Below are 27,072 nucleotides of genomic sequence, written 5' to 3' on the forward strand. Positions count from 1 at the left end.
TTGATTGGATGATTTGTTCTTTGGGTGTTGAGTTTGATAAGCACTTTATAGATTTTGGACACTAGCCCTTTATCTGATATGTTGTTTGCAAATATCTTCTCCCATTCTGTCAGTTGTCTTTTGGTTTTGTTAACCGTTTCCTTTGCTGTGCAAAAGCTTTTGATCTTGATAAAGTCCCAATAGTTCACTTTTCCCCTTGCTTCCTTGCCTTCCCCACTTGCTGTGGCTGAGGTCAAAGAGGTTGCTGCCTGTGTTCTCCTCAAGAGTTTTGATGGATTCCTGTCTCACATTGAGGTCTTTCACCCATTTTGAGTCTATTTTCGTGTGTGGTGTAAGGAAATGGTCCAGTTTCATTTTTCTGCATTTGGCTGTCCAATTTTCCCAACACCTTTTGTTGAAGAGACTGTCTTTTTTCCACTGGACATTCTTTCCTGCTTTGTTGAAGATTAGTTGACCATAGAGTTGAGGGTCCATTCCTGGGCTCTCTATTCTGTTCCGTTGATCTATGTGTCTGTTTTTGTGCCAGTACCATGCTGTCTTGATGATGACAGCTTTGTAATAGAGCTTAAGTCTGGAATTGTGATGCCACCAACTTTGGTTTTCTTTTTCAACATTCCTCTGTCTATTTGGGGTCTTTTCTGGTTCCACATAAATTTTAGGATTATTTGTTCCTTTTCTTTGAAAGAAATTGATGGTATTTTGATAGGGATTGCATTAAATGTGCAGATTGCTTTGGGTATCACAGACATTTTCACAATACTTGTTCTTCTAATCCATGAAGGTTTTTCTATTTCTTTGGGTCTTCTCCAATTTCTTTCATGAGTACTTTATAGTTTTCTGAGTACAGATTCTTTACCTCTTTGGATAGGTTTATTCCTAGGTATCTTATGGTTTTGGGTGCAATTGTAAATGGGATTGACTCCTTAATTTCTCTTTCTTCTGTCTTGTTGTTGATGTAAAGAAATGCAACTGATTTCTGTGCATTGATTTTATATCCTGACACTTTACTGAATTCAGGTACAAGTTCTAGAAGTTTTGGAGTGTAGTCTTTTGGGTTTTCCACATATACTATCATATAATATGCAAAGAGTGATAGTTTGACTTCTTTGCCGATTTGGATGCCTTTAATTTCCTTTTGTTGTCTGATTGCTGAGGCTAGGACTTCTAGTACTGTGATGAATAGCAGTGGTGATAGTGGACAGTCCCACTGTGTTCCTGACCTTTGGGGAAAAGCTTTCAGTTTTTCCCCATTGAGAATGATAGTCACTGTGGCTTTTTCATAGATGGCTTTGATGATATTGAAGTATGTACCCTTTATCCCTACACTGAAGAGTTTTGATCAAGAAAGGATGCTATACTTTGTCAAATGCTTTTTCAGCATCTATTGAGAGTATCATATGGTTCTTGTCCTTTCTTTTATTAATGTGTTGTATCACATTGATTGATTTGCAGATGTTGAACCAACCTTGCATGCCTGGAATAAATCCCACTTGGTTGTGGTGAATAATCCTTTTAATGTACTGTTGGATCCTATTGGCTAGTATTTTGGTGATAATTTTTGCATCTGTGTTCATCAAGGATATTGGTCTGTAATTCTCTTTTTTGATGGGATCCTTGTCTAGTTTTGTGATCAAGGTGATGCTGGCCTCATAAAATGGGTTTGGAAGTTTTTCCTTCATTTCTATATTTTGGAACAATTTCAGGAGAATAGGTATCAATTCTTTAAATGTTTGCTAGAATTCCCCTGGGAAACTGGTCCTGTTTGCTGGGAGATTTTTGATGACTGTTTCAATCTCCTTACAGGTTATAGATCTGTTCAGGTTTCCTATTTCTTCCTGGTTCAGTTGTGGTAGTTTATATGTTTCTAGGAATGCATCCATTTCTTCTAGATTGTCAAATTTGTTGGCGTAGAGTTCCTCATAGTATGTTCTTACAATTGTTTGTATTTCTTTGGTGTTGGTTGTGATCTCTCCTCTTTCATTCATGATTTTACTTATTTGGGTCCTTTCTCTCTTCTTTTTGATAAGTCGGGCCAGGGGTTTATCAATCTTATTAATTCTTTCAAAGAACCAGCTTCTAGTTTTGTTGATTTGTTCTACTGATCTTTTGGTTTTAATTTCATTGATTTCTGGTCTCATCTTTATTATTGCTCTTCTCCTGCTGGGTTTAGGCTTTCTTTGTTGTTCTTTCTGTAGCTCCTTTAGGTGTAGGGTTAGGTTATGTATTTGAGACCTTTCTTGTTTCTTGAGAAAGGCTTGTATTGTTATATACATTCCTTGCAGGACTACTTTTGCTGTGTCCCAAAGATTTTGAACAGTTATGTTTTCATTTTCATTTGTTTCCATAAATTTTTAAAAATTCTTCTTTAATTTCCTGGTTGACCCATTCATTCTTTAGTAGGATGCTTTTTAGCCTCCATGTATTCGAGTTCTTTCCAGCTTTCCTCTTGTGGTTGAGTTCTAGTTTCAAAGCAGTGTTGTCTGAAAATATGTAGGGAATGATCCCAATCTTTTGGTACCAGTTGAGACCTGATTTGTGACCCAGGATATGATCTATTCTGGAGAATGCTCCATGTGCACTAGAGAAGAAAGTCTATCTGTTGTTTTGATATGGAATGTTCTGAATATATCTGTGATGTCCGTCCAGTCCAGTGTGTCATTTGAGGTCTGTATTTCCTTCTTGATCTTTTGCTTAGATGATCTGTCCATTTCAGTGAGGAGGGGTGTTTAAGTCCCCTACTATTAAGGTATTATTTTTGATGTGTTTGTTATTAATTGGTTTATACAATTGGCTGCTCCCATGTTAGGGGCATAGATATTTCTCTTTTTTCTTTTTAATTTAATTTAATTTTTTCAGTGTTCCAAGATTCATTGTTTATGCAGCACACCCAGTGCTCCATGAAATATATGCTCTACTTCATACCCACCACCAGGCTCACCTAACTCCCCTCCCCCAAACCCTCAGTCTGTAAAATTGTTAGATTTCTTGTTGGAGAGATCCCTTAAGTATGATATTATAGACTTTGGCTTAAAATCTAATTTATCTGATATAAGGTTGGCTACCCCAGCTTTCTTGTGCTGTCCATTAGCATGGTGAATTGTTTTCCATCCCCTCATTTTAAATCTGGAAGTGTCTTTGGATCTAAAATCAGTTTCTTACAGACAACATATCAATGGGTCTTGTTTTTTTAATCCATTCTGATGCCCTGTGTCTTTTTATTGGGGCATTTAGCCCATTTACATTCAGGGTAACTATCGAGAGATATGAATTTAGTGCCATTGTATTGTCTGTAAGGTGATTGTTACTGTTTATTGTCTCTGTTCCTTTCTGGTCTATTACTTTTAGGCTCTGTCTTTGCTTAGAGAACCCCTTTCAATGTTTCCTGTAGGGCTAGTTTGGTGTTTGCAAATTCTTTTAGTTTTTGTTTGTCCTGGAAGCTTTTTATCTCTCTTCTATTTTCAGTGACAGACTAGCTGGATATAGTATTCTTAGATGCATTTAGTGCTCTGAATATATCATGTCAGCCCTTTCTGGCCTGCCAGGTCTCTGTGGATAGGTCGGCTGTCAGTCTAATATTTCTACCATTGTATGTTACAGACTTCTTGTCCCGAGCTGCTTTTAGGATTTTCTGTCACTGAAACTCATAAGTTTTACTATTAGATGATGGGATATTGGCCTATATATATATATATTTTATTTTTAATTTTGAGGGGGGTTCTTTATGCCTTCTGGATTAAAAAAAAAAGATTTTATTTATTTATTTGATGGATAGAGAGAGCACAAGTAGGTAGAGCAGCAGGCAGAGGGAGAGGAAGAAGCTGGCTCTCTGCCAAACAGGGAGCCTGATGTGGGGCTCAATCCTAGGACCCTGGATCATGATCTGAGCCAAAGGCAGCCGCTTAACCAACTGAGCTACACAGTTGCGCCACCTCCTGGATTTTGATGCTTGTTCCTGTCACCAAATCAGGGAAATTCCCTGCTATAATTTGCTCCAATACATTTTTTGCCCCCTCTCTCTTTCTTCTTCTTCTGGGATCTCAGTTATTCTAATATTGTTTCATCTTATGGTATCACTTATCTCTCAAATTCTCCCCTTGTGGTCCAGTGGTTGTTTGTCTCTCTTTTTCTCAGCTTCTTTATTCTCCATCAGTTGGTCTTCTATATCACTAATTCTCTCTTCTGCCTCATTTATCCTAACAGTAAGAGCCTCCATTTTTTATTGCACCTCATTAATAGCTTTTTTAATTTCAACTTGGTTAGATTTTAGTTCTTTTATTTTTCCAGAAAGGAATTTTATTTCTCCAGGAAGGGGTTCTCTAGTATCTCCCATGCTTTTTTTTGAGCCCAGTAGCACCTTGAGAATCATCATTCTGAACTGTAGTTCTGGCATTTTACTAATGTCCATATTGATTAGGTCCCTAGCCTTTGGTGTTGCCTCTTGTTCTTTGTTTGTTTGTTTTGGAGGTTAGTTTTTCCACCTTGTCATTTTATCCAGATAAGAATAGATGAATGAGAGTACAAAATACTAAAAGGGTAGCAACGACCCCAGAAAAATATACACTAACCAAATCGGAAGAGACCTGTGACTTGGGGGAGAAGAAAGAAAGAAAGAAAGAAAGAAAATATATATATATACTTTTTCTCCTTTTTTCCCTCCTTTTTTCTCCCCCCCCAGTTTTGGGTCTCTTCAGGATTGGTGTGTATATATATATATAAATAGATATGTATGTATGTATCTATATATCTATATTTTTTATTCTTGACTGGTGAATAGAACAGGACCACACACTTGATTTTGGGTGTGTTTCAGTCTGTTAGAAGAAACTGTCTCCCAAAATTTTAAAGAAATAAAGACATATATACAAAAATAAGGGTAAACACGACAAAGGGATAGAATATGACTGTAAAGATGAAACTTAAAAAAGATTCTAAAAAAGAAATTGATAAGATAAGAAGTTGGTTGAAAAAAAAGGAAAGAATGTGATCAGGCTGGAGACTAGAACAATGTCATACACTGGATTTAGGGTATATTTTGATCTGTTGAAGAAACTGTATCCCAAAATTTTAAAGAAAGCAAAACATGTATGTATACAAAAAATAAGGTTAAATACAATGAAGGATAGAATATGACTATAACAATCAAAATTAAAAAGGATTTTTTAAAAAAAGTATTGATAAGATAAAAGTTAAAAAATGTTAAAATAGGAAAGAGGAAAAATTTAAAAAGTAGAATAAGAAAAAAATTAAATAAAAAAATTAACTTTGAAAGACTAAAGGATCATGAGGAAAAAGCCATGAATTCTATGTGTTGCGCTCCCCTAGCTCTGGAGTTCTGCAGTTCTCATTGATAGTGAAGTTGGCCTTGGTGGGATGTTCTTGCTGATCTTCTGGGGGAGGGGCCTCTTGCAGTGATTCTCAGATGTCATTGCCCACGGCGGAATTGCACCGCCCTTGCCAGGGGCTGGGCTAAGTCATCTGCTCGGGTTTGCTCTCAGGAGCTTTTGTCCCCTGAGCACTTTCCCTAGAGTTCCGGAGGACAGGAATGAGGATGGCGGCTGCCCAATCCCCGGTCTGGAGGAGCCAAGAGCTTGAGGCCCCACTCCTCAGTGCGCCCTCGGAGAAAAGCAGTCAATCGCTCCCATCTCCTTGGTGTCTGGCCGGGCTCGCTCGGAGCTCAGCTGGCCTGTGACCGAGCGTTTCTGTCTCTGGTGCACGCCCCGTTTGGAGTCTCCAAACCCAGCGGATTCCTGTCACACTCTCCTGCGCTGCTCCTCTCGGAGGAGAAAGGAGGGGGTCTCCCTGGATCTGCCACTTCTGGGGCCCCTGCTCAAAGAGCAGTGACCTGACTGTGCCTTGGATCTCGGTTTAGGGTACCTCCGAGCTGAAAGCCCCCTCCTCGGCTCTGTCTCTGCAGCTGGCTTCCCTGCTGTGATTCCTGGGAGCTCCGCCACACTCAGACACCCCTGGTCTTTTTGTGACTCTAGGGTCCTGAGACCACACTGTCCTCGCCAGGGCTCCACCCCCGCTTAGCCTCTGGAGTGACGTCCCTCAGTGGAGCAGACTCCTAAAAGTCCCGGTTTTGTGCTCTGCTACTCCACCACTTGCTAGGAGCCGGCCCACCCCTCTGGGGTCTATCTTCCCGTCGCCTTGGATTCACTTCTCCATCTTACCTTCCAGATAGTGGTCACTTTTCTGTTCCTAGAATTGCTGCTCTTCTTCTCTCCCATCTCCTGTTGTGTTTGTAGGTGTTCAGAATGGTTTGATAACTACCTAGCTCAATTCCTGGGACCCAAGGATATTAAATCTCCTTCTGCTCAGGGCACCTGGGTGGCTCAGTGGGTTAAAGCCTCTGCCTTCGGCTCAGGTCATGATCTCAGGGTCCTGGGATCGAGCCCCACATCGGGCTGTCTGCTCAGCGGGGAGCCTGCTTCCTCCTCTCTCTCTGCCTGCCTCTCTGCCTGCTTGTGATCTCTGTCTGTCAAATAAATAAATAAAATCTTTAAAAAAGAAAGAAAAAAAAGAGAAAAATCTTTTTCTGCTCTACCATCTTGCTCCTCCCCTCTGTTCTCTCTTTTTTTTTTAATTTAAAAGATTTTATTTATTTATTCCCATTGAGATCAGGAACAAGACAAGGATGCCCACTTTCACCACTCTTGTTCAACATAGTATTAGAAGTCCTAGCAACAGCAATCAGACAACAGAGAGAAATAAAAGGTATCCAAATTGGTAATGAATAAGTCAAACTCTCTCTCTTCGCAGATGGCATGATTCTTTATATGGAAAACCCAAAAGACTCCACCCCCAAACTACTAGAACTCATACAGCAATTCAGCAATGTGGCAGGATACAAAGTCAATGTGCAGAAATCAGTGGCTTTCTTATACACTAACAATGAGAATACAGAAAGGGAAATTAGAGAATCGATTCCATTTACTATAGCACCAAGAACCATAAGATACCTGGGAATAAACCCAACTAAAGAGGTAAAGGATCTGTACTTGAGGAACTACAGAACACTCATGAAAGAAATTGAAGAAGACACAAATAGATGGAAGACCATTCCATGCTCTTGGATTGGAAGAATAAACATTGTTAAAATGTCTATACTGCCTAGAGCAATCTATACTTTTAATGCCATTCTGATCAAAATTCCACCGGAATTCTTCAAAGAGCTGGAGCAAATAATCCTAAAATTTGTATGGAATCAGAAGAGACCCCGAATCACTAAGGAAATGTTGAAAAACAAAAATAAAGCTGACGGCATCACCTTACCTGATTTCAAGCTTTATTACAAAGCTGTGATCACCAAGACAGCATGGTACTGGCATAAAAACAGACACATAGACCAGTGGAACAGAGTAGAGAGCCCAGATATGGACCCTCAACTCTATGGTCAATTAATCTTTGACAAAACAGGAAAAAATATACAGTGGAAAAAAGACAGTCTCTTCAATAAATGGTGCTGGGAAAACTGGACAGCTATATGTAGAAGAATGAAACTCGACCATTCTCTTACACCGTACACAAAGATCAACTCAAAATGGATAAAAGACCTCAACGTGAGACAGGAATCCATCAGAATCTTAGAGGAGAACATAGGCAGTAATCTCTTTGATATCAGCCACAGCAACTTCTTTCAAGATACGTCTCCAAAGGCAAAGGAAACAAAAGTGAAAATAAACTTCTGGGACTTCATCAAAATCAAAAGCTTCTGCACAGCAAAGGAAACAGTCAAAAAAACAAAGAGGCAACCCACGGAATGGGAGAAGATATTTGCAAATGACAGTACAGACAAAAGGTTGATATCCAGGATCTATAATGAACTCCTCAAACTCAACCTACACGAAACAGACAAACACATCAAAAAATGGGCAGAAGATATGAACAGACACTTCTTCAATGAAGACATACAAATGGCTATCAGACACATGTAAAATGCTCATCATCATTAGCCCTCAGGGAGATTCAAATTAAAACCACATTGAGATATCACCTTACACCAGTTAGAATGGCCAAAATTAACAAAACAGGAAACAACATGTGTTGGAGAGGATGTGGAGAAAGGGGAACCCTCTTACACTGTTGGTGGGAATGCAAGTTGATGCAGCCTCTTTGGAGAACAGTGTGGAGATTCCTCAAGAAATTAAAAATAGAGCTTCCCTATGACCCTGCAATTGCACTCCTGGGTGTTTACCCCAAAGACACAGATGTCGTGAAAAGAAGGGCCATCTGTACCCCAATGTGTAGAGCAGCAATGGCCACAGTCGCCAAACTATGGAAAGAACCAAGATGCCCTTCAACGGATGAATGGATAAGGAAGATGTGGTCCATATACACTATGGAGTATTATGCCTCCATCAGAAAGGATGAATACCCAACTTTTGTAGCAACATGGACGGGACTGGAAGAGATTATGCTGAGTGAAATAAGTCAAGCAGAGAGAGTCAATTATCATATGGTTTCACTTATTTGTGGAGCATAACAAATAGCATGGAGGACAAGGGGCGTTAGAGAGGAGTAGGGAATTTGGGTAAATTGGAAGGGGAGGTGAACCATGAGAGACTATGGACTCTGAAAAACAATCTGAGGGGTTTAAAGTGGCGGGGGGTGGGAGGTTGGGGGAATCAGGTAGTGGGTATTATAGAGGGCACGGCTTGCATGGAGCACTGGGTGTGGTGAAAAAATAATGAATAATGTTTTTCTGAAAATAAATAAATTGAAAAAAAAAGAAAAAAAAAGAAACAGACCATATATATATATATATGCATATATATATAGGTACACACACACACACACACATTGGCAACCCCCCCCCAACCAAATTTGAAACCAATAATAATACTTTTAGAAACATTAGATTAGCTGTACCAGTTGAATTGGAGAAATTTCCCCAAGGAATTTGTTGGTAAGAAAAGTGGATATAGAGAAACAAGCATAATGGGATCTCATTTTGGTAACAAAACAGTACGAAGTATTTATTTTTATTTATTTCTTCCCATCTGCTGAGGGATAGTTGACACACAGTGCGATGTTAGTTTCAGGTGTGTGATGTCCCTTCTGTCCATGACCTGGTGCTCACCACAACAGGACAACAGGGCACTCCCTCATCCCCATCACCCGCTTCCCCTGTCCCCCACGTTCCCACCCACCTCTGGTCTCATCAGTGTGTTTTTTAGACTTAAGACTCTGTTTCCTGGTTTGTCTCTTTTGTTTCCCTGCTGCTCATTTGTTTTGTTTCTTAAATTCCACATATGAGTGAAGTCATATGGTATTTGCTTTTCTCTGACTAATTTCACTCAGCATCACACTCTCTAGCTCCATCCACATCATTGCAAATGGCAAGATTTCATTCTTTTTGGTGGCTCAGTAATATTCTGTCCTCTATATACACCAAATCATTGTCTCTCTCAGACCTAGGATTGAGGGTCAGGTCAGGGCCAGAACAAGGGTTAGGGTTAGGGCCTGAGGGAGGGGATGTGTCAGTTAGTGGCTGTACAGAGACCTCCCTAGAGGGATAAATTGAGGGCAAGGGTAGGGCGAGGGTCAGGCTCAGGGCTTGGATTCAGGGGCTGTGTGGCTTAGTTGAGTATGTGGCTTAGGGTTAGGTTTCCACTCAGTAGCACACCCTCTAGCTCTGCCCATGTCGTTGCAAGTGGCAAGATTTCATTCTGTTTTTATGGCCGAGAGATAGTCCACTGTACACACCCCACGTCTTCTTTATCCATTCATCCATGGATGGATACTTGGGCCGCTTCCGTACCTTGGCTGTGGTCAGTAATGCCTCCATGAATGTGAGGCTGCAGGTATCTGTTTGAATTTGTGTTTTTGTTTTCTTTGGATAAATACCCAGGGCTGGAATGACTGGATCACATGGAAGTTCTATTTTTAATTTTTTGAGGAACCACCATGCTGTTTTCCTGAGAGCCTGGACCAATTGTTCCTCCTGCCACACGGCAGGAGGGCGGGTTCCCGAAACAGTATGAAATATCGCTCACACGTATTTTGTGTATGTGCATCAGGGAGGAGTGGAATCGTTGTTGGGGACAGAGGAGGCTGGCCGTAACAGGCAGGCGAAGAGGCAGTTGAGAATACAAAAAGATGAATGATCCTACTTGTGTAAAAGTTATTTACATGCATGCCCGTGCATGGTGAAACCCAAACTTACACCTGTCTTCTTCCTAGGAGGGATATCCATGATATATGGTGATGGGTTTCTTAGTGTGGAGCCCAGTGTGGGGCTTGAGCTCACAGCCCTGAGATCAGGACCTGAGCTGAGATTAAGAGTTGATGCTCAAGGTAACCTGGGTGGCTCAGTCAGTTAAGTCCATATATACAATGGACTATTCCTCAGCCATCAGAAAGGATGCATCCCCACCATTTGCATCGACATGGATGGGACTGGAGGGGATTATGCTGAGTGAAGTAAGTCAAGCAGAGAAAGTCAATTATCATAAGGTTCCACTTACATGTGGAACATACGGAATAGCATGGAGAACATTAGGAGAATAAAGGGAAAAATGAAGGGGGGAAATTGGAGGGGGAGGTGAACCATGAGAGACTATGGACTCTGGGAAATAAAATGAGGGTGTCAGAGGGGAGGGGGTGGGGGATGGGTTGGCCCAGCGGTGGGTATTAAGGAGGGCACAGATTGCATGGCACTCTGGGTGCTACACGCAAACAATGAATCATGGAACACAACACCAAAAACTAATGATGTACTGTGTGGTGACTAACATAACACAACAAAAAGAAAAAAGAAAAAAAAGGAAGATATATTCACTTACTTGAGAGAGAGAGCATGAGTCAGGGAAGGGCAGAGACAGAAGGGGAGAAAGGATCCCAAGCAGACTCTGAGTGGAGCCAGAAGCCAATACAGGGCTTGATCTCACAACCCTGGGATCAGGACCCGAGCCAAAACCAAGAGTTGGATGCTTAACCAACGGAGCCCCCCCAGTGCCCCTTATATGTTACCTTAAGCTACATTTAAAATCAGTATTATAAATATGTAGTTTAAAAAGGCAAATAGTACTGGAAGATGTACAAAAATCTCGTGTTCACCCTCCGTCTCTGCCGCCCGAATTGCCCTCTACACGTGGATGTTTTCTCTCATCTTTGTCCCCATACTTTAAAGCCATACACTGTCCCTTCCTGGCTCATCAGTTCTGGGTGCGTTATATGTCACCATCTCACAGGGACAAAGCCTTCCTCTGTAGTTCTAGACAAAACGTCTTGGCAAGCAAACAAGGGCACATGCACTGAGCCCCAGGAGAGGGGCGCCTAGACTACTGCAACACGCTGCTCCCGAGCTGGGTCACTAGCACTGAGCCGCAGAGCAGTGGGCTGCACTTCCATGCGTGTCACTCAGGTCCAGGCTCTCAGAAGCCTGAGAGACTGAGCCCCTCGTGATCCTTCCTGGTGACAAAATTACCTTCTCAGACGTGACGATTGCAGTCTGGGCCACTGCCTGGTGTCCACCTGTGGATGCAAAGCTTTCTTACATCACCAAGTCACCTGCCGGACTGTTAGGAAGCTCTTGCATACTTCCTCTTATAAAGAATGTTTTCACTAATAGCCTCACCCGTGGTTTTCTTGGGATAGCCAGCATTTGTTCCGTAGGACATAGTCTTTATTTTTTTGATGTTTTAATTTATTTTTTATTATGTTTGATTAGCCAACATATAGTATATCATTAGTTTTCAGTGTAGTGTTCAGCGATTCATTAGTTGCATATAACCCCCAGGCTCATCCCAACACATGTCCTCCTTAGTACCCATCACCCGGTTACCCCATCCCCCTCCTCTCTGTAACCCTCAGTTTGGTTCCTGGAGTCCAGAATCTCTCATGGTTTGTCTCCCTCTCCAATTTCTTTCCATTCAGTTTTCCCTCCCTTCCCCTATGGTCCACTGTGCTGTTCCTTATGTTCCTTACGTTCCACATACGAGTGAGAACATATGATAATTGTCTTTCTCTGCTTGACTTACTTCAGTCAGCATAATCCCCTCCAGTCCCATCCAGATTACCTAGTTTGTTGGCATGTAGCTTTGGTATGTGGTAGTAAGTTATAATAATTGTCTCTATTTCCTTGGTATTAGTTGTGATTTCTCCACTTTCATTCAAGATTTTATTAATTTGGGTCAATTATCTTTTATTTTGGATAATTCTGGCCAGAGGTTTATTTTTTCAAAGAACCAGCTTCTAGTTTCATTGATCTATTCTACTATTCTTCTAATTCTATTTCATTGATTTCTGCTCTAATCTTTATAATTTCTTTTCTGCTGCTTTTTAAAGGCTTTATTTGCTGTTCTTTCTCCAGGTCCTTCAGATGTGAGGTAGCTTGTGCATGGGATTTTTCTAATTTTTTAAAATTTATTTTCAGCATAACAGTATTCATTGTTTTTGCACCACACCCAGTGCTCCATGCAATCCGTGCCCTCTCTAATACCCACCACCTGATTCCCCCAACCTCCCACCCCCCGCCACTTCAAACCCCTCAGATTGTTTTTCAGAGTCCATAGTCTCTCATGGTTCCCCTCCCCTTCCAATTTCCCCCAACTCCCTTCTCTTCTCTAATTCCCCTTGTCCTCCATGCTATTTGTTATGTTCCACAAATAAGTGAAACCATATGATAATTGACTCTCTCTGCTTGACTTATTTCACTCAGCATAATCTCTTCCAATCCCATCCATGTTGCTACAAAAGTTGGGTATTCATCCTTTCTGATGGAGGCATCATACTCCATAGTGTATATGGACCACATCTTCTTTATCCATTTGTCCGTTGAAGAGCATCTTGGTTCCTTCCACAGTTTGGCGACCATGGCCATTGCTGCTCTAAACATTGGGGTACAGATGGCCCTTCTTTTCACTACATCTGTATCTTTGGGGGTAAATACCCAGTAGTGCAATTGCAGGGTCATAGGGAAGCTCTATTTTTAATTTCTTGAGGAATCTCCACACTGTTCTCCAAAGTGGCTGCACCAACTTGCATTCCCATCAACAGTGTAAGAGGGTTCCCCTTTCTCCACATCCCCTCCAACACATGTTGTTTCCTGTCTTGCTAATTTTGGCCATTCTAACTGGTGTAAGGTGATATCTCAAGGTGGTTTTAATTTGAATCTCCCTGATGGCTAGTACTCGAGGAACTACAGAACACTCATGAAAGAAATTGAAGAAGACACAAATAGATGGAAGACCATTCCATGCTCTTGGATCAGAAGAATAAACATTGTTAAAATGTCTATACTGCCTAGAGCAATCTATACTTTTAATGCCATTCTGATCAAAATTCCACCAGTATTTTTCAAAGAGCTGGAGCAAATAATCCTAAAATTTGTATGGAATCAGAAGAGACACCGAATCACTAAGGAAATGTTGAAAAACAAAAATAAAACTGGGGGCATCACATTACCTGATTTCAAGCTTTACTACAAAGCTGTGATCACCAAGACAGCATGGTAAAAGACAGTCTCTTCAATAAATGGTGCTGGGAAAACTGGACAGCTATATGTAGAAGAATGAAACTTGACCATTCTCTCACACTGTACACAAAGATAAACTCAAAATGGATAAAAGACCTCAATGTGAGACAGGAATCCATCAGAATCCTAGAGGAGAACATAGGCAGTAATCTCTTCAATATAAGCCACAGCAACTTCTTTCAAGATATGTCTCCAAAGACAAAGGAAACAAAAGCGAAAATAAACTTTTGGGACTTCATCAAAATCAAAAGCTTCTGCACAGCAAAGGAAACAGTCAAAAACAAAGAGGCAACCCATGGAATGGGAGAAGATATTTGCAAATGACAGTACAGACAAAAGGTTGATATCCAGGATCTATAAAGAACTCCTCAAACTCAACACACACAAAACAGATAATCATATCAAAAAATGGGCAGAAGATATGAACAGACACTTCTTCAATGAAGACATACAATTGGCTATCAGACACATGAAAAAATGTTCATCATCACTAGCCATTAGGGATTTTTCTAATTTTTTGAGTGAGACTTGGATGGTTGTATACTTCCCTCTGAGGACTGCCTTGGCAGTATCCCATAGATTTTGAACTGATTTGTTTTCATTTTCATTGGTTTGCATGAATTGTTTAAGTTCGTCTCTAATTTCCTGGTTGACCCATTCACTCTTTAGCAGGATGCTTTTTAACCTCTAAGTGTTTGTGTTCCTTTCAAAATTTTTCTTGTGGTTGAGTTCCAGTTTCAAAGCATTGTGGTCTGAAAATATGCAGGGAATAATCTTAGTCTTTTGGTATCAGTTGAGACCAGATGTATGATTCAGTATGTGATCTGTTCTGGCGAAATTTCCGTGGGCACTCAAGAAGAATTAGAAGACTGTTGTTTTAGGATGGAATGTTCTGTATGTATCTATGAAGTCCATTTGGTCCAGTGTGTCCTTCAAAGCTCTTGTTTGTTGATCTTCTGCTTAGGGGATCTGTCCATTGCTGTGAGGGGAGTGTTGAAGTCTCCTATTATCAATGTGCTATTATCAATATGATTCCTTATTTTGGTTATTAGTTGGTTTAGGTAGTTAGCTGCGCCCAGGTTGGGGGCATAGATAATTACAATTATTAGATCTCTTTTTGGATAGACCCTTTCAGAATGATATAGTGTCCCTCTACATCTCTTACTACAGTCTTTGGTTTAAAATCTAATTTGTATGATATGAGAATTGCTACCTCAGCTTTCCTTTGAGGTCTATTGGCATGGTAAATTGTTCTCTGTGCCCTTACTTTCAATCTGGAGATGTCTTTAGGTTCAAGATGAGTCTCTTGTAGACAGTATGTGGATGGGTCCTGCTTTTTAAATCCAATATGAAACCCTGTATCTTTTGATTGGAGTATTTAATACATTTGCATTGAGAGTAACTATTGAAAGATACAATTTTAGTGCCATCATACTACCTGTAAAGTCCCTGATCCTATAGGTAGTCTCTATCAATTTCTCGTCCATATTACTCTTGGGGTTTTCTTCTTTTACAGAATCCCCCTTAATATTTCTTGCAGGGCTGGCTTGGTGGTCACATATTCTTTCAGTTTCTGCTGGTCCAGAAAGCTCTTTATCTCTCCATCCATTCTGAATGACAGCCTTGCTGGATAAAGTATTCTTAGCTGCATTTCAAAGATTAATTAACTAATTAATTAATTAACATATAATGTATTATTTCAGGGTACAGGTCTGTGATTCATCAGTCTCACACAATTCACAGCACTCACCATAGCACATACCCTCCCCAATATCCATCACCCAGCTGTCCCATCCCTCTTGCATGTTCTTCTCATTTAGTACCCTGAATATGTCTTGCCAGCCCTTTCTGGCTTGCCAGGACTCTGTGGATAGGTCTGATGTTATTCTGATGTTCCTCCCTCCACACATAAGGAATCTCTCTCACCTAGCTTCTCTCAGGATAGCTTCCTTGGCTTTAAGATTTGCAAGCTTCACTATTATATGTCAGAGTGTTCATCTATTTTTATTGATTTTGGGTGGGGTCCTCTCTTCCTCTTGGATGAGTGCTTGTTTCCTTCCCCAGACTGGGGAAGTTCTCAGCTGTGATTTGCTCAAATATGCCTTTTAGTCCTCTCTCTCCCTCCGCTCCCTCAGATCCCAATAATTCTGACATTGGAATGTTTCATGGCATCATTGATCTGTCTGTTTTCATGGACTACTAGCTGCCTATTCCTATATTCCTCGACTTCCTTTCTATCAGCTCTTCTTCTAGGTCACTGATTGGTTATTCTACCTCATATACCCTGGCTGTTGGAGTATCCAGTTTAGACTGTATCTCATTTTTAAGTTCAGTTTGATTGGATCTCATTTCTGCTCTTAGAGATTCTATATTGTCACTAATGCTTTTTTTTCAAGCCTAGCTATTGACTTTATGATTACTATCCTGAATTCCATCTATGACATCTTGCTTATATCCATATCCATTAGTTCTGTGGCAGAGTACATTGTCTCTGGTTCTTTTTTTTTGTTGGGAGTTCTTCTTCCTAGTCATTCTATCAAGGGATGGTTGAGCGAATGGACAGAATCCAAAATATCAACCATGACCCAAGCAAAATGCACCTTAGAAAAAATATGAAGTGGTCAAAAGCTACCACAGGTATACAAGCAAAGCCAAGATGATCTAAAACAATAAAAAGAAAAAATGGGGATGGTGGGGAGAGAGATTATAACTTCTCAGGGTGGACAAAACAGGGCGATCTGCCTGTTCTTGTTTGATTTTTGGTCTGTGTGGTAGAAGGCACTATATCCCCAAACAGCAAAGAAATCAGAACTTATATCTATTAAGATAAATTGAGTAGAGTGAAAAGCAGGCTAGTATGGGGCATAAATCTTTAAAACATAGATGTGAAAAAAACCAAAAGTTAAGAAGCAACTTAAAAACATAGGTTGGGGGTGTGCCCAGGTGGCTCAATCAGTTAAGCAGCTGCCTTCAGCTCATGTCATGATCTCAAGGTCCTGGGATTGAGCCCCGTGTCAGGCTCTCTGCTTAGTGGGGAGTCTGCTTCTCCCTTTCCCTCTGCTCTCCTCCTTACTCTTGCTCTTTCTGTCTCTCACAAATAAATAAATAAAATAAATAAAATCGGTTGGGAAGTAAGAATCTATTTGAAATGGGAACAGGGTAAAAACAAAGAAAAAGAAAGAAAAAATAAGAAAAGAAACTAAAGAAGGATGTAACATTTTAGCCTAAGGTATAGACAAGTCATAAGGGAACACTTGGAGCTCCCTATATTATTTTCCCCTGGTGCTGGAGTTTTACAATCCTGTGGGAAATAAGCTTATCGTTCACCTCTTCTTCTAGTCTGTCTTCTGGGGGCCGGGCCTGCTGCTCGGATTCCTAGGCATCTTTGCCTGGGGGCATTGCCCCTCCCCTTGTCAGGGGGACGGGCTTAATGTGAGCTGGTCAGCTGTGTGGCTTTTGTTCCCTGGCATCATTCTACATCTCTTTAGAGGGTCAGAGCACATCTGGCCTTGCAGGAATCTCTGGCCCAGAGTCGCAAGTTCATGGTACACCCTGTCTCCCTCCCCCACCAACAAATCCTCCAGGTCAAACCATCTCCACCTCTGTGTGTACCAAACTCCACAGACTCATGTAGCTCTTGTCTGCTACACCTCTCCTGAGGGAGTCATGAAGACCCATGAGCATCTCTGTGCTTTGTGACTTTGCAACTGTTAGTGGAAGTGGGCTCATGGTGCACCCTCTTCCACAGCTCCCTAATCATGCTGGGTGCTGCCCCCACAGCACACTGACAGCTGTCCCTGTCATCGGCACAAGCTGTTCTACATCTCCCCTAGGATGTTAGCCCGCACCTAGTCCTTTTCAGGGTGGTCAGGCAGAGGGTGGTCTCCCTTCTGGCTTGGCACATGGTTTATGGTGTCCAGAGCTGAAAGTTCCTTCTGGACTTGCTGACCATAACCAGTCTCCCCACTCCACTGCTTGAGAACTCTGTCGGTTCAGGCTTGCCCATTCTTTCTGAGTCTCCTGGAATCCCGAGACCACAATGATCCACCTAGAATTCCGCCCTATTCATCCTTTGTGCCCTTGGGGGTGCCTCTCACTAGAGAAGATTTCCAAGGGTCCTGAAAATTTGCTCCAGTGTTACATCACTTTCTAATGGCCAGCTTATGGAAGCTCACTCCCCCCCCTTGGTTTATCTTCCTCTATTTCCCCCAAAGTTTCAGTTATATGACTCACCATATAGCACATCATTAGTTTTTGATGTGTTCCATGATTCATTGTTTGCGTATAACACCCAGTGCTCCATGCAGTCCATGCCCTTCTCAATACCCATCACTGGGCTAACACATCTCCTCATCCCCCTCCCCTTTGAAACCCTCAGTTTGATTCCCAGAGTCCCTAGTCTCTTAAGGTTCATCTCCCCCTCTGATTCTCCCCCTTCATTTTTTTCCTTCCTTCTCCTAATGTCCTCTGTGCTATTCCTTATGTTCCACAAATAATTGAAACCATATGATAATTGTCTTTCTCTGCTGACTTATTTCACTCAGCATAATCCCCTCCAGTCCCACATGTTGATGCAAAAGTTGGGTATTCATCCTTTGTGATGGCTGAGTAATAGTCCATTGTATATATGGACCATATCTTCTTTATCCATTCATCTATTGAAGTTATTTTTCTGCTTGTGGAGATCCAGATAAATCTTACATCTCAGGTTGAATTCATGTGTGTTCAGAACGGTTTGATAGATATCTAGCTAAATTCAAGGGACCAGATGAAACGAGACCCCCTACTCGGCTGCCATCTTGTCCTCCCCCCTAAAGCTCCAAGTTCAAGTTTTTAACCCTTCTTGTGATGATGTGAGATGATAAAATACTTGTGTGTTGAGATGAAGTGAGGTGGATGATGTGGGTATGGGGCCACAGCATAACCTCTGCTCTCGACTTCTGACACCACCTCAAGGGACCATCTACTTCCAGATGGAGGTTGACCACAGGTAGCTGAACTGTGTGAGCCACCAGGAAACTGATGCCTGGGGTATGGGGTAGGGGGAGTGCCTTGGCCAGAGTACCTGCCGGTGGATGTGGTCCAGGTCCGAGAGCTCAGTCTCTGCACCCAAGGACATATTCTGGGAATATGTGCATCTTGAATAGGCATTACCAGCTAAACACTTGTAACATCATATACTTCACTGGTTTTCATGCCAGTGTTTTGGGCACTTTCTTCAACTGCAGGAGAAGGAAGAAAGGAATCACAGGGAGCCCAAGGCTTGTGGTTTGACAATGTATTTATTTAGGGGCTTTTCAGGGTCTGGAGCAGACCTTGGTAGACACAGAACAGGGCTGGGGAGGAAGGCTCAGGGAAGAGGAGTGATGGTTTGGGTCCCAGGCAGCCCCAGAGCTGGGGGGTAGACTGCCTCCCAGGAGTCCCACACCAGCCTCAGCTCAGGTGTTACAGGTGGAAAGGACAGGTGGTTGGAAGGGGATGTAGGTCTCTGATGGTCATAGCGCAAGCCTATTCTTAACCAAATTCACTGGGGTGAGTGGTGGGTGTTTAGAGGTTCAGATCCCAAGGAGCTGAGATACAAATGCAGTGGACAAGGAGGAAGGGTCTTCTGGAAGGTGAGTGGGGAGGGATTCCAGGATGGATAAGAGAACAGCATCTGGTGAGCTGGGACTCTTGCCCAAAGTCTCAGCCACTCCTTTTCAGATGAAGATGGACAGGGATTTGGGCTCCAGGAATATGGAATGTCTCACTGGTCATGGCCAGGGGAACTGAGATTGCAGGTACCTGGGGTCTGTGGTCAGAGCCTCAGATCTTGCACTGGCAGCAAATGGGGACACAGCAGCTGGACTGGGAGCAGCAGGGTTTGCAGCAGCTGGACTGGGAGCAGCAGGGTTTGCAGCAGCTGGACTGGGAACAGCAGGGTTTGCAGCAGCTGGACTGGGAGCAGCAGGGGACACAGCAGCTGGACTGGGAGCAGCAGGGCTTACAGCAGCTGGACTGGGAGCAGCAAACAGGTACACAGCAGCAGGACTGGCAGCAGGATGACCCACAGCCTGAAGGGCAGCAGCAAGGTTTGCAGCAGCTGGACTGGGAGCAGCTACAGGAGCCACAGGAACCACAGCCCCCACAGGAGCCACAGCCCCCCTTGGAGCCCCCACAGGAGCCACAGCCCCCCTTGGAGCCCCCACAGGAGCCACAGCCCCCCTTGCAACCCCCACAGGAGCCACAGCCCCCCTTGGAGCCCCCACAGGAGCCACAGCCCCCCTTGCAGCCCCCACAGGAGCCACAGCCCCCGTTGCAGCCCCCACAGGAGCCACAGCCCCCCTTGGAGCCCCCACAGGAGCCACAGCCCCCCTTGCAGCCCCCACAGGAGCCACAGCCCCCCTTGCAGCCCCCACAGGAGCCACAGCCCCCCTTGGAGCCCCCGCAGGAGCCACAGCCCCCCTTGGAGCCCCCGCAGGAGCCACAGCCCCCCTTGGAGCCCCCGCAGGAGCCACAGCTGGAGCAGGAACAGGCTGGCACACAGCAGCACACAGGCTTGCAGCAGCAGACGGGCACACAGCAGCCGGAGCCACAGCCCCCACAGCCGGAGCCACAGCCCCCACAGCCGGAGCCACAGCCCCCACAGCCGGAGCCACAGCCCCCGGAACAGCCACAGCAGCCCATGGTTCTGGTGGGTTGAAGGTGGATCAGGTCAGAGGAGCAGGTGCGGAGGACAGTGCTCAGGTGTGGAGACATCTGGGCCGGGAGCCCTTTATACACCTGCCCAGAGATGAGGCTGATCACATACTGACTTCCTACTTCCTGTTTGTGCCTTTTCTCCAGGGCTGCCATCCCTGACCTCCCACTGGCTTTGACATCCTTCTTCATGTTTCTAAATTTAACTTCTTCCCATTTCGTTTCACTGTTATTAATAGAAACTAATTTCTAGGATTCTTAGCTTTTCTTGAATTGTCAGAGACTGGAGTATCTGCAGTTCTTAGGTGTCTGTGCTTCTCTCTGGCAGGCTGCTCACGAAGGCCAGGCTTATTTGCAGGTGCCGGTGGTGCTGTCCCAATTCCCACCACCACCTCCTATAGAGATGACTTAGAAGAATTGTAATTCTTTTTCTTTTAAATTCTAGTTCGTTAGCATATAGCGCAGCACTGGTTTCTGGAATAGAGTTCAGTGATTCACCTTACACACAGCACCCAATCCTCATCACAACAGGTGCCCTCCTTAATCCCCAAACCCCAGCCAGCCCATCCCCCACCTCCCTCCCTCCACCCTACGTCTGTTCTCTAAGAGTATCTTATGGTCGTCTTCCTTCTCTGCCTCTCTCTCCTTTTTTCCTTCCCCTATGCTCATCTGTTTTGTTTCTTATATTCCACATATGAATGAGATCATTCCTTTTCACAGCTGCATAATATTCCATAGTGTGTATATATACTGCATCTTCTTTACCCATTTGTCTGTCGATGGACATCTGAGCTCTTACTGTAGTTTTGCTATTGCAGACATTGCTGCTATAAACATTAGGGTGCAGCTGCCCCTTTGAATCTATATTTTTGTATCCTTTGTGCAAATACATAGTAGTGCAATTGCTGGGCCATAGGGTTGTTCTATTTTTGACTTAAAAAAAATTCTGTGAGTCACCATACAGTACGTCATTAGTTTTCAATGTCACGTTCCATGATTCATTGTTTGCATATAATACCTAGTGCTCCATGCAGTCCTTTCTGAGTGACCTCCATACTGTCTTCCAGAGTGGCTACCCCAGTTCACATTCCCACCCCAGTGTAAGGGGTTCCCCTTTCTCTGCATCTTCACCAACACTTGTTTTTTTCCTGGTTAATTTTAGCCTTCTGACTGGTGTGAGGTGGTAACTCACTGTGGTTTGATTTGTACTTTCCTGAGGTCAAGTGACGTTGAGCATTTTTTCATGTGTTTATATCCATGTGGATGTCTTCTTTGGAGAAATGACTGTTCATGTCTTCTGCCCATTTCTTAACTGGATTATTTGTTCTTTGGGTGTTGAGTTGTATCAGTTCTTTATAGATTTTTGATACTAATCCTTTATCTGATAAGTCATTTGCAAATATCTTCTCCCATTCTGTAGACGGCTTTTGGTTTTGTTGACTGTTTCCTTTGTTGTGCAAAAGCTTTTTAAAAAAGATTTTGTTTATTTATTTGACACACACACAGAGCGAGACATCACAAGTAGGCAGAGAAGCAGGCAGAGAGAGAGGGCAAGCAGGCTCCCCACCGAGAAGAGACCCCAATGTTTCGCTTGATCCCAGGACCCTGGGATCATGACCTGAGCTGAAGGCAGAGGCTTAACCCATTGAGCCACCCAGAAGACCCTGTACAGAAGCTTTTTATCTTGAAGTTCAAATAGTTCACTTTTGCTTTTGTTTCTCTTGCCTTCAGAGATGTGTCTAGCAAGAACTTGCTACAGCCAATATCAAAGAGTTTACTGCCTGAGTTCTCCTCTAGGATTTTGATGGATTCCTGTCTCACATTTAGGTCTTTCATCCATTTTGAGTTCATCTTTGTGTGTGGTCTAAGAAAGTGGTCCAGTTTCATTCTTCTGCATGTGGCTGTCCAATTTTCCCAGTACCATTTGTTAAAGATACTGCCTTTTTTTTCACAGGATATTTTTCCTGCTTTGTCAAAGATTAGTTGACCATAGAGTTGAGGGTCCATTCCTGGGCTCTCTGCTCTGTTCCATTGATCTATGTGTCTGTTCTTGAGCCGTACCATACTGTCTTGGTGATCACAATTTTGTAATACAGCTTGAAGTCTGGAATTGTGATGCCACCAGCTTTGGTTTTCTTTTTCTTTTTTTTGAAGATTTTTAAAAAAATAAACATATAATGTATTATTAACCCCAGGGATACAGGTCTGTAAATCACCAGGTTTACACATTTCACAGCACACACCATAGCACATACCCTCCCCAATGTCCATAACCCCATGACCCTCTCCTTACATCCCTCCCCCTGGCAACCATCAGTTTTTTTGTGTGTGAGATTAAGAGTCTCTTATGGCTTGTCTCCCTTCTGATCCCATCTTGTTTCATTTATTCTTTTCCTACCCCTCAAACCCCCAATGTTGCATCTCCACTTCCTCATATTAGGGAGATCATATGATAGTTGTCTTTCTCCGGTTGACTTATTTTGTTAGGCATAATACCCTCTAGTTCCATCCACGTCATTGCAAATGGCAAGATTTCATTTCTTTTGATGGCTGCATAGTATTCTGTTGTATATATATACCACATCTTCTTTATCCATTCATCTGTTGATGGGCATCTAGGTTCTTTCCATAGTTTGGCTATTGTGGACATTGCTGCTATAAACATTTGGGTGCACATGGCCCTTTGGATCACTACATTTGTATCTTTAGGGTAAATACTAATAGTGCAATTGCTGGGTCATAGGGTAGCTCTATTTTCCACTTTCTGAGGAACCTCCATGCTGTTTTTCAGAGTGGTTGCACCAGCTTGCATTCCCACCAACAGTGTAGGAGGGTTCCCCTTTCTCCGCATCCTTGCCAGCATCTGTCATTTCCTGACTTGTTAATTTTAGCCATTCTGACTGGTTTGAGGTGGCATCTCACTGCAGTTATGATTTGTATTTCCCTGATGCTGAGTGATGTGGAGCACTTTTTCGTGTGTCTGTTGGCCATCTGGATGTCTTCTTTGCAGAAATGTCTGTTCATGTCCTCTGCCCATTTATGATTGGATTATTTGTTCTTTGGGTGTTGAGTTTGATAAGCGCTTTATAGATTTTAGATACTAGCCCTTTATCTGATATGTTGTTTGCAAATATCTTCTCCCATTCTGTCAGTTGTCGTTTGGTTTTGTTAACCATTTCCTTTGCTGTGCAAAAGCTTTTGATCTTGATAAAGTCCCAATAGTTCACTTTTCCCCTTGCTTCCTTGCCTTTGGCAATGTTCCTAGGAAGTTGTTGTGGCTGAGGTCAAAGAGGTTGCTGCCTGTGTTCTCCTCAAGGATTTTGATGGATTCCTTTCTCACATTGCAGTCCTTCATCTATTTTGAGTCTATTTTCGTGTGTGGTGTAAGGAAATGGCCCAGTTTCATTTTTCTGCATTTGGCTGTCCAATTTCCTCTACACCATTTGTTGAAGAGACTGTCTTTTTTCCATTGGACATTCTTTCCTGCTTTGTTGAAGATTAGTTGACCATAGAGTTGAGAGTCTATTCCTGAGCTCTCTATTCTGTTCCATTGACCTATGTGTCTGTTTCTGTGCCAGTACCATATTGTCTTGATGATGACAACTTTGTAATAGAGCTTGAAGTCCGGAACTGTGATGCCACCAACTTTGGCTTTCTTTTTCAATATTTCTTTGGCTATTCGAGGTCTTTTCTGGTTCCATATACATTTTAGGATTATTTGTTCCATTTCTTTGAAAAATATGGATGGGATTTTGATAGGGATTGCATTAAATGTGTAGATTGCTTTAGGTAGCATAGACATTTTCACAATAGTTGTTCTTCCAATCCAGGAGCATGGAACATTTTTCCATTTCTTTGGGTCTTCCTCAATTTCTTTCATGAGTACTTTATAGTTTTCTGAGTATAGATTCTTTACCTCTGTGGTCAGTTTTATCCCTACGTATCTTATGGTTTTGGATGCAATTGAAAATGGGATTGACTCCTTAATTTCTCTTTCCTCTGTCTTGCTGTTGATGTAAAGAAATGCAACTGATTTCTGTGCATTGATTTTATATCCTGACACTTTACTGAATTCAGGTACAAGTTCTAGAAGTTTTGGAGTGTAGTCTTTTGGGTTTTCCACATATACTATCATATCATCTGCAAAGAGTGATAGTTTGACTTCTTCTTTGCCGATTTGGATGCCTTTAATTTCCTTTTGTTGTCTGATTGCTGAGGCTAGGACTTCTAGTACTGTGATGAATAGCAGTGGTGATAGTGGACAGTCTCACTGTGTTCCTGACCTTAGGGGAAAAGCTTTCAGTTTTTCCCCATTGAGAATGATAGTCACTGTGGGTTTTTCATAGATGGTTTTGATGAGTATTGAAGTATGTACCCTTTATCCCTACACTGTGAAGAGTTTTGTCCTTTCTTTTATTAATGTGTTGTATCACATTGATTGATTTGCAGATGTTGAACCAACCTTGCATGCCTGGAATAAATCCCACTTGGCTGTGGTGAATAATCCTTTTAATGTACTGTTGGATCCTATTGGCTAGTATTTTGGTGAGAATTTTTGCATCTGTGTTCATCAAGGATATTGGTCTGTAATTCTCTTTTTTGATGGGATCCTTGTCTGGTTTTGTGATCAAGGTGATGCTGGCCTCATGGAATGAGTTTGGAAGTTTTCCTTCATTTCTATATTTTGGAACCATTTCAGGAGAATAGGAATTAATTCTTCTTTAAATGTTTGGTAGAATTCCCCTGGGAAGCCATCTGCCCTGGGCTTTTGTTTGTTTGGAGATTTTTGATGACTGTTTCAATCTCCTTACAGGTTATAGATCTGTTCAGGTTTCCTATTTCTTCCTGGTTCACTTGTGGTAGTTTATAGGTTTCTAGGAATGCATCCATTTCTATCAGATTGTCAAATTTGTTGGTGTAGAGTTGCTCATAGTATGTTATTAGAATTGTTTGTATTTCTTTGGTGTTGGTTGTGATCTCTTCTCTTTCATTCATGATTTTGCTTATTTGGGTCCTTTCCCTCTTCTTTTTGGTAAGTCTGGCCAGGGGTTTATCAATCTTATTAATTATTTCAAAGAACCAACTCCTAGTTTTGTTGATTTGTTCTACTGTTCTTTTGGTTTCAATTTCACTGGTTTCTGCTCTGATCTTTATTATTTCTCTTCTCCTGCTGGGTTTAGGCTTTCTTTGTTGTTCTTTCTCCAGCTCCTTTAGGTGTAGGGTTAGGTTGTGTATTTGAGACCTTTTTTGTTTCTTGAGAAAGGCTTTTATTGCTATACACATTCCTTGCAGGACTGCTTTTGCTGTGTCCCAAAGATTTTGAACAGTTATGTTTTCATTTTCATTTGTTTTCATAAATTTTTAAAAATTCTTCTTTAATTTCCTGGTTGACCCATTCATTCTTTAGAAGGATGCTGCTTAATCTCCATGTATCTGGGCTCTTTCCAAATTTCCTCCTGTGATTGAGTTCTAGCTTCAGAGCATTGTGGTCTGAAAATATGTAGGGAATGATCCCAATCTTTTGATACTGGTTGATACCTGATTTATGACCCAGGATGTGATCTATTCTGGAGAATGCTCCATGTGCCCTAAAGAAGAATGTGTATTCTGTTGCTTTGGGATGGAATGTTCTGAATATATCTGTGACGTCCATCTGGTCCAGTGTGTCATTTAAGCCTTTATTTCCTTGTTGATCTTTTGCTTGGATGATCTGTCCATTTCAGTGAGGGGAGTGTTAAAGTCCCCTACTATTATTGTATCATTGCCAATGTGTTTCTTTGATTTTGTTATTAATTGGTTTGTATAGTTGCCTGCTCCCATGTTAGGGGTATAGATATTTAAAATTGTTAGATCTTCTTATTGGACAGACCACTTGAGTATGATATAGTGTCCTTCCTCATCTCTTATTATAGTGTTTGGCTTAAAATCTAATTGATCTGATATAAGGATTGCCACCCCAGCTTTCTTCTGTTGTCCATTAGCATGGTAAATAGTTTTCCACTTCCTCACTTCAAATCTAGAGGTGTCTTCGGGTCTAAAATGAGTTTCTTGTAGGAAGCATATTAATAGGTTTTGCTTTTTTATCCATTCGGATACCCTGTGTCTTTTGATTGGGGCATTTAGCCCATTTACATTCAGGGTAACTATTGAGAGATATGAATTTAGTGCCATTGTATTGCCTGTAAGGTGACTGTTACTATATATTGTCTCCTGTCTTTCCTTTCTGATCTACTACTTTTAGGGTCTCTCTTTGCTTAGAGGACCCCTTTCAATATTTCCTGTACAGATGGTTTGGTGTTTGCAAATTCTTTCAGTTTTTGTTTTCTCTGGAAACTTTTTTTTAAATCTCTCCTTCTATTTTCAGTGATAGCCTAGCTGGATATAGTATTCTTGGCTGCATGTTTTTCTCGTTTAGTGCTCCGAATATATCATGCCAGCTCTTTCTGGCCTGCCAAGTCTCTGTGGATAAGTCTGCTGCCAATCTAATATTTTTACCATTGTATGTTACATACTTCTTTTCCCGGGCTGCTTTCAGGATTTTCTCTTTGTTGTTAAGACTTGTAAATTTTACTATGAGGTGACCGGGTGTGGACCTAATCTTATTGATTTTGAGGGGGGTTCTCTGCACCTCCTAGATTTTGATGCTTGTTCCCCTTGCCATATTAGGGAAATTCTCTACAATAATTCTCTCCACTATACCTTCTGCTCCCCTCTCTTTCTTCTTCTTCTGGAATCCCAATTATTCTAAAGTTGTTTTGTCTTATGTTGTCACTTACCTCTCAAATTCTTCCCTTGTGGTCCAGTAGTTTGTCCCTCTTTTGCTCAGCTTCTTTATTCTCTGTCATTTGGTCTTCTATATCACTAATCCTTTCTTCTGCCTCATTTATCCTAGCAGTAAGAGCCTCCATTTTTGATTG

At 42.1% G+C, this 27,072-nt stretch overlaps 1 pseudogene; it reads left to right on the forward strand.

The window, feature by feature from the left end:
- Positions 1 to 9,731: 9,731 nt before the first annotated feature.
- LOC122913709 lies at positions 9,732 to 20,270 on the forward strand (annotated as a pseudogene).
- Positions 20,271 to 27,072: the final 6,802 nt, after the last annotated feature.

This window comes from Neovison vison, chromosome 7, assembly GCF_020171115.1.
Source record: "Neovison vison isolate M4711 chromosome 7, ASM_NN_V1, whole genome shotgun sequence".
In the NCBI taxonomy this organism is placed as follows: domain Eukaryota; kingdom Metazoa; phylum Chordata; class Mammalia; order Carnivora; family Mustelidae; genus Neogale; species Neogale vison.